Consider the following 16,340-nt stretch of genomic DNA (forward strand, 5'->3'; position numbering starts at 1 on the left):
TCAGTTGATGGACATTTGCATTGTTTCTACTTTTTGGCTGTAATGAATATCTTCTTATAAATATTGTGTACAAGTTTTTGTGTGGACATACACTTTCATACAACACTTAACGCTGATATTTGGATGGAAATTTGGTTTTATTCACCATATATTAAGATTTCAAATAGAGAGATTAAATATAAAGAATTTAACATATACTTCGTAAACAGTAATGGGTTGTCCTCATTAAGGCATTTTTTGTTTTATATATGGATAAAACATCATCCTTATAATATATAACAACTTGATCTTTTCTGTTATAGTTATTTCCTTTTTCTTGTTTTATTGCGTTAAAAAGCCCTCACTTTCTAAAAGTACTTTGTAGGGTGGGTCCACTCTGAAAACTCAGACCCTGATTTAAAACCTTCCCTTTCCTCAGGCTTTTACTTCATTTAGATTTTCATTATGTATTGTGGTCTTAGTGTTTATAATCCCTGGCTTTTATACTATCCCTGGCGTGTTTATGATATCACTGTTTTAACATGTGGTCACTAGTAACTGGTGTTTTTGTTTTGTTATGTTTTCTTTTCATTCATTTTTAATTTTTGTTTTGGTTTAGGAATAGACCATATGAAATAAACATAACAGAGTCGTGTTATTAGATAAGCTCTCACAGTTTAGGATGTTAATAAAGACTTTTAATTGATAGTTTCTTAATTTAATTGTAAATTTCTCTGTAATTTAATTCTGAAATTCTTTTCTAAGTGATTGAAATTTAGCCTGTGTGGCTTAGCATGTTAAAAGAAAAGCCCAATTAAAATTTCATCTTAATAATACCATATAGGGTGTTATATTACATATTATTAGTACCACTTTGGTAAATTGAAGTTAGTGTAGTATAATTGCCTATAGCAATTGCACACATAAACTAAAATCCACTTGTTTGTGTGTATAACTTCAGCATTATTAAAAAATTCAGTGGTATATTATTTATTAGCACTTGAAAGTTTTCTCTCTGGAAAGTAATCCTTTGGTAACCAAATAAAATAATATGATATCATTCTCATCTTTCCCCTAAAGTGTTCATTCCACAAATGTTAGGATATGCCTTTTATAGGGGCACAAGATTTGATATCTTGAACCACTTTCCTATGAATTGTTCATTTTGTTATTCTCATAATCAACACAAGATGTCACAACAAATGTATCTATAAGCTTATTTCTGATTTCTTAATTAGTTATTTGTGAAATTTGTTAAAAATTAATTTATTCAAGATATAGGAGACTTTTCATACTTTCTAGTGATACAGAACATTTGTAGGTGATAAAATAGATTGTTAGATATGGCTACAACTCCATAAACTTACCTCTGATTTCTTAGTTATTTGTAAAATTTGTTTAAAGTAAGTCTGTTCAAAATACGAGAGAATTACTTTTCATACCTTCAGGTGGTACAGAACATTTGTGGGTGATAAAATAGATTGTTAGATATGGGAACAAATTAGTTATAAATGATAAGCACTCACAACAGAGTTAAAATTCATACTGACATCTTGAAAATTTTGGTGTATGTATTTAAGAGTTTATTTTATTTAGAGGACTTTATTCAGGATATAAATTCTACTTTTTCTGACTTTGTAGTACATGCAGACTACATGAATGCACACTTGATCAAAGATACTAAAATAAGTATTATGTGAGATATAGAAGTCTGAAACAACCTCTGTTACTATGATGGTTATAGTTACCAGAAACATGAGACAAACTTTGGTAGATACCCTAGTGGAGGAAGAGATCTTCTGTAGTTGACAGGATCAGGGAAGCCACTGTAAACTATATGGCATATTAGTTGGGCCTTGAAGACCAGTTGTTATTTTAATAAGGAGTGATGGAAGGTGTTTCAGCAGGAAGAAACCTTGGGGGAAAAGTTGTAAAACCGGAAAAGGAAAAATATTCAGTATATTTGGATTATAGGTTAGGAAAGGGTGTTGTATATATTTGGAGGAGTCAGAGCATGGAGGACCTTCAGTACTTTAGCCAAAAACTACAACTTTTATTTAATTGCCAGTAAAATGATTTATGGTTTTGATCAGAGTCTAGGAAATTGAATGTGGCAATTGTGTATTGATATATTTAATGAAAAATATTTATGAAATTCTGTGAAAGCAATAATAATGCCATAAAATTTGACCATAAGTGGTATTTGTCACTCTTTAATAATTCAGTTACACTGATTTCTCACACTTGCAATAAAACACAATGAAATTATATAGCTGGGAGGATAATTTTTATCAAAATATTAATTATGATGATTATAATACTATTTTAATGACTATAAACTTCAAGTCAAATGTTGAAAATATCTCATTCAGTATTTTATTTTTGATGTTCTCTTGAATAGTCTTTTTAAAAAATTTAATATAATTTAAAAAAATTGAAGTATAGTCAGTTACAGTGTGTCAATTTCTGGTATACAGCATAATGTCCCAGTCGTGCACATATATATACATATATTTGTTTTCATTTCTCTTGAATAGTCTCATATCAAATAAATTACAAGTTTAAACAAACAATCCTATTTTTCTAGATTTAAATTGAGTTTGAACTTTGTGTTTTCTTAGACACAATATTTTACTTCCTTTCTGAATAACTGAAGTTTACAAGTTAATATTTGTATTTGTCTTTAGATAATTTTCTGATTTTTTTGGTCCCAGTATATCTCATATATATCTCATATATATATAGATATATGGACTAGATGTAGCCTTGAGGTACCCCGAAAGCCTCTGTTTCCTTGTTTGTAAAATAGAGAAATAATTTGATACATATAAGTTGTTTAAGGATTAAATTGGATAATGGATTTAATGTAAATGTTCAAAAATCTTAGCTATTGTTAATGTAACTTTATCATTTAAAGTCTATGTTATTGTTATCTGAAAATGTTTCCTGCTATTAAGATTCCCAAACTTGTTCCATCATGGTTTTGTCTAGTTCTATTTGCACTCTTCCAATATAGATATCACGATGATATACCAGCCTAACTTTAAGGGGAAGTGCTGGATCTGAATTTTCTACCACTTCCCTTCCTGCTGCTGTCAGCACCATAGTGTTGAGATTTTGCATTAACACTGTGAAGGGAATTTATGAGAATAATTAGTTCTGTGTTGCTTATATTAGAGCTGGTTATCTCAATTCTTACTTAGTGGGAGGTACGTCCCTGCCATCATTTGGCTCCCGGTCCACAAATTTAAATTACATGGAGGAGAAAATGATTATAAATGGCTCCTTCCTGTGGTGTCCCTTAGACTTCCTCTTCTAACAAACAGTCTTTTGGATTTTTTTTTTTAACCAGTTTTTCCTTATGTTGCAATCCAGGAGAGATGTCCCATCTGGTGGTCAACTTGTAAAGAGATTCCTTTAAGCATCATGAGCCTATAGTTAAGAATTAGATTTATTTTTAGAGAAGAAACTTTAATTGGTTATGTTTTTTCTGAGCAAGTTTTTTAGATGTGAAGAGAAACTGCTATGGTTTTGTTTCATGTTTAAGGGAAAGCTACTACTAAAATATATATTTGGGGAAATATTGCATGTAAGTATCATTTAAGATAAATATGGGGGGATATCTATATGGGTAAAATCAGGATTAAAATATAATGCTTCCAACTTTCCTTTTCGTTGGTCATGAGTAACTGACATAGTATATCATATTTTTGACATGTTTGGGCACATAAGCCAAATTTTATAGAATTTTTGATTTATATTCTAATGATAGCTTTTCAGTTTATCAGTTCTTTGCCTATTATGTGCCTGCTGAGCATGAAAGGCACTTTTGAGCTTTGTAGTAATAAAAAAAAATGCCAAAGAAACATTGGCCCAGGGGATAGGGTTTATCTAGAAATAACTTGAATAATTACAGTTGCTGTGAACAATTTTTTGTGGATACTCGATTCTCCCTTCCCATATTTTTATTTGAGTTAGTAATCAGAATCCTGTTCGACTAACATCCTAGAGATGAGAATCCTCCTTCTAATATAGATATTATAATGTAACAGCTGACTGAATCATATTAGATCAAAATGACTTTAGCCAGTATTGTGCAGGAATATTTTAAGATTTTGGAGAATTACTCTTTCTTGACAAAAGGTAACTCTGTGTAGGTACCCTGTAGGGCTAAGATTCCTAAGGCATATTTCAAAGCAAGCATGCCTCTTACAGATATCCATGCTATTTTCCATTTTATGAGAGATTTTCAGTATTTTGCGATACTGATGTAAGCTGCTGTTTTACAGCAATGCCTGCCTCCCATGCTGATTTAATTAATAGGCTTCCTGTTGCAGGTCAGAACTTTAAATGACTTAAAGGAGCATAGGTAGGCAGGGTAGAAGTTTTGGAATGAGGTTTGAGCAAGTGCTTAACTTTTATGAGGATTTTATATTTTTTGTCAGACTTGAATGAATAAAAAAGAAATTTATGGTTTGCTTTGAGATTAACATGTGGAACTCATGTTAATGCTATGACCAGATTCCTTGAGTTATTAGTATCAATCAGGTAATTACTAAATAATAGGCATTATTTTCTACCTTTATCATTCTCAGTGTTTTATTCTTAAATGAAAACTTTCATATTCCATTTACTGTTACATTTCTCAAAACATATATTAAGACTGTTGGGATTAAAGTATAGGTCTTCTTTTTTCTATCTTTTTCCTACAGTATTTTAAGAAGATGTTTCCCAGTGTTCTTTCCTTCCCTTTTGCTCATTTTCCCCAGGGATATTTGATCACAGTCTGTTTTTACTGAGGTTTAATTAAGTGCTTTGACACTATTCAAATAAGTATTGAATTTAGATCTTAAGGGTAAAAGAATGTGAGGAAGGCCCATTTTACCATCTGAAGAGGGGAGGAAGGATGACATGTTAGAACGGCAGAAAGGGATAGACATGTGGGGAGCTGTGAGCCTGAGAATTGTGTGTGATGTAAGGGCCAGGAAAGGAAGTATTTCTGCTCAGAAGAATTTCCAATAGTCGAGAACAGGGCTGAACATAAATAAATCAAATGAAATTCAATGTCTGGATACAGAAAGTCAGAACTCATGCTTTAGTTCAGAGTCTTCAAGTTAAGTTGTATATTTTTAGAAGCACCTTCCCTACAGTGCATGGCAATTTAGATGTTCATAGTCAGAGTTAACATTGCTGTCAATTTGTAAGTAATTTTTTAAAATTTGGAAGTTATTTATAACATTACCATGTTATTGTACAATATAGTTTCTGAGTTCCTTTTTCTGCATTTCATCTTTAAATCTTCAAAACAATGTGGAGACATAGCAGGTCAGGTGATATTATTTCTGTTTTGTGTATGGTTTAACTGATCCCTTTCCATCCTGGGTGCATCCAGGAAGCCACATGGCTATTAAAGCTCTGCTGCAAAGGTCTGTAGACTCCACTTACATAGCTATGAGACTTCTACTCTTCTCCCATACTCCTCAAGTTATTTTTGAGACTCTGCAGGGTGTGTCTCCGCCAGGCATTATGGTATCACATCTGCTGCCAAATCCTCTGTGGAAATGTGATTCTTCGGCAAAGCCGTCTTACCCCAGTGGTGGTGTGCCTGCAGCTCAGGATACTCATGCTACACTTAGAGACTTGGTTTAGAAGAGTAGGGTGCGGAAGAAGGAAAAATGGATAGGGAGTTGGAGAATTGTCCCAGAAATTATTCCTTCTTCATTTAAATTAGTATTTCTAACCACACACACACACACACACACACACACACACGAATTCTTACCTTCGAAGGGTAATAGTGCAAGCTTTATCCTATGAAAATTTGTCAAGGAGGCTGTAAAATTCTATTCTAACCAATATCTGATTACTGAGAGGTTCTGGGTCTCTATAAAGATTTGAGACACCTGAAAAATTATATTTGGTGGAAGTGGTCTTTTGGGTCCAAATATCCCAATTATGCTATTTGTAGTGTTTGAAAGAAAACTTGTAGGATTTCGAAAAATTAAAAAGTTTTGTTCTTGCATAAATGAATTCTGGACAGATGGAGAGCAGTCCCTTGTCCACTGTGAGACAGTGGGCAGATGGTTGGAACCACAGGGGACTTGGGATGCTGTTATTCTATAATGAAGTGGTTAGAATATGTATTACATAAAGCTAGCCATCTCATAGCCCTGTTTTGGTAAAATTTCACATTCAAATACAATAAAGTGGCATCTAAAATAACTGAAAGTAAATTTAAATCTTTACTACTTTGTCTTATCAAACAGCCAAAGGGAAATAATTTCATATAATAAAGTAAAACTCTTAAATACTTTTTTCTCATTCTCTCATTTTCAAAATCTCCGCATGTAGCAGCTGTAGAATTTCTCTCTCCTATTTCACTGTAAACTCCCAGAAAGGTCTTTCTCTATCCCAGGTCATACATGCCTTGTATGTTTCTTCCCTTTCCTTTCTGGCTCAGAGTTTTTGTTAAATAGATAAACCCAGCCTCAGGGACCTATTTTAGTTTTCCTGTTCTCCCAGTACTTTTAGTATAATGGAAGAGGGCCTAAGAATTTGTTAAACAAACAATAATCTGTTCTCTTGAGGATCCAGAAGGTTATAAACATATGACTCAATATTTTTTTCTTTTATTCCCAGAACAGTAAAAGCCAGATCTGTGAAAATATTGTTGTGTATATTGTATGAATGAAGACTGAAGATAGTTGTTACTAGCTTGCATATGTTTTTTAAGATGTTTTGGAGAAATAACTAGAACATCTTAATACCAAGGATAACTGTATTTCTTTTAAGCAATAAAAAAAATCCCTTGGAATTGTAAATAGGTAATTTTTTTTAATTTCAAATTGTCTACTAAAAGGAAAAGAGCCAAATTTGCAGCCCACCCTAGTAATATATAGCTCACTTTATCTTCACCGTTTTTTCTTTCAACCAACTTTTAATTATGCTATTTTGTACTTTATGTATCCTTGTAAGCCATTCTGTATCCTTTCTGGTACAAAGTGATGTATACATATACAAATAATGATAAGGAGCAAAACAGCAATGTCTCTTACACCAGTGTAGATTTATCTTAATTCTGTAGAATTTAATGATACAAAGAGCAAGGAATCAGTTAGTGGTTCTTAATATTAGAGCATTAATCCTGACTTAGAAATAAATCAGGAAAGCTGTTCTGACATTAGGTAGAACAGAAATTCTCCAGTAACCCAGAGGGAAAACTTAAAAAAAAACCATATAGATTATTTTTACCTCCACATTGCTTATGTCTTGGATTTTAATGAACATCATTGTTCAATGTTAAAAGTGTTTATTTTTACTTTATTCAATATATTCAATGCTTTGTGTGCTGTCACCATTTAGTAGAACTCGGTACATATTTACTGGCTGATTATATCTTTGAATTTATTCTACTAGTCATTGAATTTCAAGACATACCTACCATGGCTCTAAGTTAAGTTAGTGAGGTTAAGTGGAGTGTAAACCTAAAATTTAAGGACCACATTCTAGTTTTGATCCTGATTTTATACTATTTTAAGTTTTTTTTTTGGTGCCTAATAAATAACCAGTTAGTACTTGTTATGAGAACACTGAGGCCACATCATGCAGTGGTGAGAATATGAATTTGCAACTAGGCAAATGAGTTCAAATCCCAACTGTGCTCCTTGCCAGTATGACCTAATGTCTCTGAGCTTTAGTTTCCTCAGCCATAAAATGGGTTTGGTAATAGTTTCTTTCCAGGACTGTTATGAGCATAATTCATGTAAAGCTGGGGTAGGTCCTGAATGAATTAGCTTTCTTTATCTTCCTGTTGAATAAATGAGTGAAGAAATGAATGAGAACATTATACTTACTGTCTAGAAACTTATTTTAAACAAATAATTCAGTACATTAAACATTCAGGCCAATTATTTTTTAATAAGAGAATTTAAATTTATTAAGAAATGTAATGTTGACACTAAGTAAGGAATACAATTTCAAGACATGAAAAGCTCATGCTTTTGTCATTACATTGTCTTCTTATGGAAGCATATATATGTAAATATGTATATAGAATAAAAGACAAATGAGTCCATGTTTACCAGGAAGCTCATGGTTAAGTCTTGGAGCTTAATTTATAGTTGTTCTTATAAGCTAAGGTTTTCTGATACAGTTTCTATCACATACCTTCATTAGTTGATTTGTAGCTTATTCTTGTCTTCTTTTTTTTTTCTTCCTTTTTAAAAAATTTTTTGGGGGGAGGTAATTAGATTTTATTTTTATTTAAGTGGAGGTACTGGGGATTGAACCCAGGACCTCCTGTATGCTAAGCTTGCACTCTACCACTGAGCTATACCCTCCCCACTTAATTCTTCTTATTTTATATATGTATTTATCACACATTGCTTTAAATCTTTAAAAACTATGATAAACTGATAAAAATAGATAGGAAAATTGATGAATGCAATTTCATGAAAATTTTCTTTAACTGTACTATATGAGCATTACGACTAATAGGATTCAGTGCGTTGGGTTCTGTATTGGCAGGGATCCTTTGATTATGGAAATTATTCCACTCTTTTTAGGAGACTTGCAAGAATTAACTAGACAAAACATCCTAGAAAACTTGGAAGACTCAGACAGCTGACAAAAACTTCCATTCCTAACTACATTTAGTTTAAACTAATTACAAAATGTGTATAAAGGAAACTAATACTGGCTTCTGATGAACTGTCACTGGAGCAGCTTCTGTGGACAAATGCTTTTTTGTGACCTATTTGATGTTAGATGTGGCTTAAGTAAACTAATATAATAATTTTAAGTATTAAAGTTGTTGCCAAAGAACTTCCAATGAATGTGTGAGTATAATGGATAAGCTTACAGCTGGATAGCAATATTGTTCCAATTGATCCCACCAGAGAAGAAAAAAAAAAAAAAGAAAGAAAGAAAGGCGGTAGGGCAATGATTGATTAACAAGGTTTCACATGTCAAGAAGGGCTAGAGATACCATTTCTGAGTCACTATTTTCAATTCTAGAAAGCATTCAATGCTTGCAGTTTCTCCTTTGAAAGTGCTTATATGGAAATAGTGAATCTGTAGAATTGCCATATGTATGTCGTGTATGTAATTTCCATAGGCATAGAGTACATGGATAACAGAAGTTAAAATGTATTTTTTTTTATATGAAATATAGCAGGGAGGGGGAGTGTGATGGTGTGTGGAGGGGGTGGTAAATTTAGCTTTATTCTAGATCTTCCAATTAACCTCTTACAGTTTTTAGAACTACATAGAGTACTTGATGACCTTGCTTTATTGGAAAGATTTACAATGCATAGAGGAAGGGAAACAAATCTCAACAGATTATGAAACTTTTTTTTTTTCTCCAGGAGACTGTGAAATAAATCATCTAGTTCTTGATGTGGAACACAGAAAAGAGTCCCTTGGATTAGAGTATAAGGGACAGTTAATACATTACTGGAAGGATCTTAAGAAACAAGAGATTGAATTTCTAGACCAGGTTTTGCCACTAAATGGCTTTGTGACCCTAGGCAAGTCTAGGTTTTAGTCTCCTTACAGATTGTCTAGCTTCAAAACCTAAAAATTATATGATGGTCTTTTATTATGCAGATGTTTCCTCTTGAATTTTCAGTGTTTTTGTCAACAAGAAATTGAAATATTTGTCTCTATACTTAAAATACTTTGGAGACTTCCAATGCATATCCGTGAAATATTCTGAAACAGAAAGTGGAATTGATTGCTTCATAACATTGTGAATTCTGGGAGATATTCAAGCAGAGGAGAGACACTCATCAGAACCATGGTGTGGTAGTTTCCTATTAACCACAGTTTTACTTTCTGCTGTTTTAGTTACCTGTGGCAAACCTTGGTCTGCAAATATTAAATGGAAAATTGAAGAAATAAACAATTTATAAATTTTAAATTGTATGCCAATCTGAGTAGTGTGATGTAATCATGTGCCCTTCCACTCTGTCCCACCTGGGATGTGAAATCATCCCTTTGTCCAGTGTATCCATGCTATATAAACTACGCACCTGCTAGTCACTTAGTAGCTGTCTTGGTTATCAGACTGACTTTCTCAGTATTGCAGTGCTTGTGCTTAAGTAACACTTAATACTGGCCTTGAAACACAGGAGTAGTGATGCTGGCAATTTGGTTATGTCAAAGAGAAGCCACAAAGTGCTTCCTTTAAGTGAAAAGATTAAAGTTCTTGACTTATTAGAGAAAAAAAATTGTATGTTGAGGTTGCTAAGAGCTACCATACCTTTTATTACAGTATATTGTTATAACTGTTTTATGTTGTTATTATTATTAATTTCTTACTGTGCCTAATTTATACATTAAACTTTATCATAGTTATGTATGTATAGGAAAAAACAGTATATATAGGGTTTGGTACTATCCACCATTTTAGGCATCTACTGGGGGTCTTGGAATGTATCCCCATTGGATAAGGGGGGATTGCTGTTTTGGGGGTTTGAGGTCAGGTTAATGGATTTGCTATTTGGTACTCAAAAACAATGAGGTTTTAGGATTCTAGTTCTTGGTGATTCTTCTTAGTGACGTCTGCTAACCCACTTGAGTCTCTTAAAAAGTTACAAATGAAAAATGAAAGCTGTACATGGAAGCAGCATCTTAATAATTTCCTTTCAAGTTTGCAAATGAGTAACTACCTCTGATAACAGTACTTTCCCCACCTTCCCAAATCATACCAGTCCTCTAAGACTAGTTTCTGACTTCCATTTATACATGAAATCTATCCTATATATTCCAGACTATCTTCATCCTGATTGCCCCTGGCACTCACTAGCAAATGTTGAAATATCTATGGGCATAAACATATATACTACTCATTTAGATATTTGAGTATATAAAACTTTTCCTTAGTTATAAAAAATATTGGTCTTTTGGTATTTCGTAAGCATGGCAGGGATCACAACATATACTCCTCCCCACACATAACATACAATATTTTAGGTACTAACTTAATGAATATCTGTTGAATTAACTTTTTCTTGCATCTCACCAGAGAGGCTACCTTTGCAGCACTACCTCTCAGAAGATTAGTTAATCTCTAGGCATATTCTTTTATTCATTGAATAACCTTTTGTGAAAGGTTTTATTTTACTTGACTTTTATTCTCATTTCTATTTCATAAATTACAGTATATAATTTTTTTCTTATATTCTTTTTTCTGCTATTCTAAGTAGATTGAAACATTTCATATTGCTCACATTGTACCTTGGAGTTTCTTAGATTTGAGAAATTTATCTGGTCCATTTTGAATAAAAATATAATCCAGAAATTGGTTCCTAAGACCTCTTAGATTCCTGCTATTTCATCTTTAACACAATACAGAAGAACAAAAGAAGATTGCCTTGTGTGGAAATCAAGTTAATTTGATGATAGTCATATTGCCTCTCTTATTATGGCATTCTGTTTGCTCTACAGATTAATTCCAAGTTCCATGAAGGATTTAGGATTTTTACCTCACTGTTCTCTAAAATCTTGGGTTTCTTATTTTCATCAGGTGGCTTGTATTAAGTTTGGACCTGTTACATATTAACAGTTTTTAAAAAAAAGATTCTGAACTTGTTTCCTACTTTGCCTTTGGGAAAAGAAGTGTGTTGCTGTTCATCATGTTCACATTGTGGTTTATAAATATATTGTCAGTTTTTTCCCCCACTACTTTTCCTCACACGCTATATTCTTATTTGTATTTACTCATATTAATAATACCTTTGTATGAAACCTTTCAACTTTTAAATACTTCCATGAAGATCATAGCATGTAATTATCAACAGCTGCCCTGTGAATTAGGCAGGCGGGCTGTATCATTTTCATTTTTCAGAGGTTGAAACTGAGGCTTCAGGGTTTTAAGGGACTTGTCCAAGCTTGAAACTAGAACCAAAACACAGGTATTTTCTTACTTTTATGTTCTTTCCACTATACAGTGCAGCCTTTGAATAGTTTTTAAAAAATAATAGAACAGAATTAAATGGTTGATGCATAGTTAGGTGCATAAATACAGCAAAGAAGCTTTGTACTTTCATTGTGGACAAATGATAACAGAATATGATGAATGACAACAGAAATGCATCAGGTGCCCACTATCTGACATGCACCTCATAATTGCTCAGTTACCAATTCATCATTGAAAATGTCCCTGTTAGATTGCACTTTTATCCTACCTATTATGGTAGTAACTGAATAAATCTCAAAGAGCATAAAATGTTCTATAAAATAAGATTTTTTTTTTTGCAGGAAAAGAATAGTTTGAACCAAAAATTTGAACCTCAAGTTTCAGCAACCCTCAAAAGTTTGAAAATAATTTATCTGAAAATTTCCAGAATCTGTATTTTAATCACTTACTGAATGTCAGTCTAAAGTAAATTTTGTTTGGAAAGTATTAAGATGAGAAATTAAAGTTTATCATGTGAAATTACTTTATAGCATCTCCCTCTAGCAGGCTAAACTGAAAAGATCTGGGAGGCTTCAGCTAGTCCCAACTTTTAACCTACTGTGACAAAGTTACCTCTTGCTGGCTTCTCATTATCTCCTTCTTAATAAATACCTTCTTTCCTTTCTTTACTTGCTGCTATACATGTATTTTACTTTTTTAAATTCATACATTTTTCTTTTCACCAGCAATCTCAGAGGTTGAATCATTTTAGATCCATTTGAAAATCTGAATGTATTACGTCTACTGGGAATTATATAAAGTTCAGTAAGGTTTATATTGTTTATGTACCAAACAGAAATCCAAATTAAAGTATGTTAGACTGGTTAGGATATGTGCTTCCCTAGAGGAAGAGGGCCCTTTTATCTGCACATTGGATTGCAAACATGCCTCTTTCATTTTAAATGTAAGTCAGAGAGTCTTGAATTTATACCACTGTCTGGGTCAGCTTTGTATAGATTCAAAAGGCATCATACCTGTGGACTACAACATACATCTCTGAGCTTTGACATATATTGAATTTCCCTTATCAAGGCTGTAATATCTCTGAAGGACCCCAGCAGACCAGTCAGGACTGGCTTTTCCTGCCAACAACTGAGATTGTTCTCTGTAATTAAACTGCTTTCCCAAGCGTTCCCTGAAGAGGGTTTCCAAGATTTTTCACTGTTAGACTCTGATTGATAGCTTTTTAGTTTATCTCTCACTCTATAGTGAAAGAGGGGTACTTGGCTTACAGTTCCTTTTGTTTACCCCCTAACTTAATATCTAATCATAGCATAATGTAAAGCAGAATGTGTAACCAGTGGGTCAATTAAAGAAGTTAGTACCACTTTTTAAATTGTCTATAAAGTCCCCTAAAGGTAGATCTGCCCACTGAGGTGTTAGGTTTTTCTTTCCTGATAAAAGGCACAGATGTGATTAGTGCTAACTGGTTTCTCCTTTATCCCTACCTTCTTCCTTGAGTGTGGTCATGATGCCTGTAGCCATAGCAGCCATCTTGTGATTTTGAAATTATGAGCCTTGATGTTGTTCATCTATGGGCAGTCATTTTTAAGGATTTAATTTCAGGAAAATAAACTACCATTTGTTTAAGATTCTGTTAGCCAAAATCATGTCTAATTAACATGACAGTTGTTGCCTACTCTCAATGAAATAGAGGAGTACCCTTTTCATTAGGATAGGATTTCTTAACCTCAGCATTATTGACGTTTAATGTTAGATAATTTTTTATTTTAGGGGCTGCACTGTAGGATTTTAGCGGTATCCCTGTCTCTATTTATATGACAATAGCAATCTTATAAACCTTTCAAAGTTCAACTGATGGGTAATCAGCTTTTGTTTGTTTAAGTCATTCTCTCTCCTTCATTTCTGGAAGACAGCTTTGCCAAGAAAGTGTTCTTGGTTGGCAGTTTTTTTTTTTTCTTTCAGCACTTTGAATATATCATGCCACTTTTTCCAGGTCTTCAAGGTTTCTGCTGAGAAATCTGATAGAAATTCCTTTATATGTGAGTAATTATTTTCTCTCTTGCTACTTTTAAAATTCTCTCTTTGTCTTTGATTTTGGACAGTTTTATTATGTCATTTATTTATCTTAAGAGAATCATTTTGGGCTAAAATTTTGGGTTTACCTATTAGCTTCATGAACTTGGATATCCAAATCTCTTCTCAGATGAGGGAATTTCTCAACCACTATTTCTCTTCTTTTCTTTTTTTTTTTTTTTTAACATTTATTATTGATTTATAATCATTTTACAATGTTGTTTCAAATTCCAGTGTAGAGCACAATTTTTCAGTTATACATGAACATATATATATTCATTGTCACATTTTTTTCTCTGTGAGTTACCATAAGATCTTGTGTGTATTTCCCTGTGCTATACAGTATAATCTTGTTTATTTATTCTACAATTTTGAAATCCCGTCTATCCCTTCCCACCCTCCTCCCCCTTGGCAACCACAAGTTTGTACTCTATGTCTATGAGTCTGTTTCTGTTTTGTATTTATGCTTTGTTTGTTTGTTTGTTTTTGTTTTCTTTGTTTTTTGTTTTTTTTTAGATTCCACATATGAGCGATCTAATATGGTATTTTTCTTTCTCTTTCTGGCTTACTTCACTCAGAATGACATTCTCCAGGAGCATCCATGTTGCTGCAAATGGCTTTATGTTGTTGGTTTTTATGACTGAGTAGTATTCCATTGTATAAATACACCACTTCTTCTTTATCTAGTCATCTGTTGATGAACATTTAGGCTGTTTCCATGTCTTGACTATTGTAAATAGTCCTGCTATGAACACTGGGGTACAGTGTCATCCTGAAGCAGGGTACCTTCTGGATATATGCCCAGGAGTGGGATTCCTGGGTCATATGGTAAGTCTATTCCTAGTCTTTTGAGGAATCTCCATACTGTTCTCCACAGCGGCTGCACCAAACTGCATTCCCACCAGCACTGTAGGAGGGTTCCCTTTTCTCCACAGCCTCTCCAGCATTTGTCATTTGTGGATTGTTGAATGATGGCCATTCTGACTGGTGTGAGGTGATACCCCATTGTAGTTTTGATTTGCATTTCTCTGATAATTAGTGATATTGAGCATTTTTTCATGTGCCTATTGATCATGTGTATGTCTTCCTTGGAGAATTGCTTGTTTAGGTCTTTTGCCCATTTTTGGATCCTGTTGTTTGGTTGTTTCTTATTAAGTTGTCTGAGCTGCTTATATATTCTGGAGATCAAGCCTTTGTCGGTTTCATTTGCAAAAATTTTCTCCCATTCCGTAGGTTGTCTTTTTGTTTTACTTATGGTTTCCTTTGCTGTGCAGGAGCTTGTAAGTTTCATTGGGTCCCATTTGTTTATTCTTGCTTTTATTTCTATTGCTTGAGTAGACTGTTCTAGGAGAACATTTTTGAGAAGTATGTCAGATAATGTTTTGCCTATATTTTCTTCTAGGAGGTTTATTGTATCTTGTCTTATGTTTAAGTCTTTAATCCATTTTGAGTTGATTTTTGTGTATGGTGTAAGGGAGTGTTCTAGCTTTATTGCTTTACATGCTGCTGTCCAGTTTTCCCAACACCATTTGCTGAAGAGACTGTCTTTATTCCATTGTATATTCTTGCCTCCTTTGTCAAAGATTAGTTGACCAAAAGTTTGTGGGTTCATTTCTGGGCTCTCTATTCTGTTCCATTGGTCTATATGTCTGTTTTTGTATCAATACCATGCTGTCTTGATGACTGTAGCTCAGTAGTGTTGTCCGAAGTCTGGGACAGTTATTCCTCCAGCCTCTTTCTTTCTGTTCAGTAATGCTTTGGCAATTCTAGGTCTTTGATGGTTCCATATAAATTTTATTATGATTTGTTCTAGTTCTGTGAAATATGTCCTGGGTAATTGGATAGGGATTGCATTAAATCTGTAGATTGCCTTGGGCAGTGTGACCATTTTAACAATATTGATTCTTCCAATCCAAGAGCATGGGATATCTTTCCATTTTTTAAAGTCTTCTTTAATTTCCTTCATCAATGGTTTATAGTTTTCTGTGTATAATTCTTTCACCTCCTTGGTTAGATTTATTCCCAGATATTTTATTACTTTGGGTGCTGTTTTAAAGGGGATTGTTTCTTTACTTTCTTTTTATGTTGATTCATCATTAGTGTAAAGAAATGCAACTGATTTTTGAACGTTAATCTTGTAACCTGCTATGTTGCTGAATTCTTCGATCAGCTTTAGTAGTTTTTGTGTGGACCTTCTATATATAGTAACATGTCCTTTTTAATCTTCTGGAAGAGTTTGAGAAGGACTGGTATGAGTTCTTCTTTGTATGTTTGGTAGAATTCCCCAGTGAAGCCGTCTGGTCCTGGATTTCTATTTGTAGGGAGGTTTTTTTATTGCTATTTCGATTTCATTTCTAGTGATTGG

The 16,340-nt window shown here is 33.3% G+C and overlaps 1 protein-coding gene across 8 annotated transcripts in view; it reads left to right on the forward strand.

Annotated features, from left to right (window-relative positions):
- CTNNA3 (catenin alpha 3) overlaps positions 1–16,340 on the forward strand; it is a 1,350,697-nt gene that overhangs the window by 201,175 nt on the left and 1,133,182 nt on the right. The window lies entirely within an intron of this gene.

This window comes from Camelus dromedarius, chromosome 8 (assembly GCF_036321535.1).
Source record: "Camelus dromedarius isolate mCamDro1 chromosome 8, mCamDro1.pat, whole genome shotgun sequence".
Lineage (NCBI taxonomy): Eukaryota > Metazoa > Chordata > Mammalia > Artiodactyla > Camelidae > Camelus > Camelus dromedarius.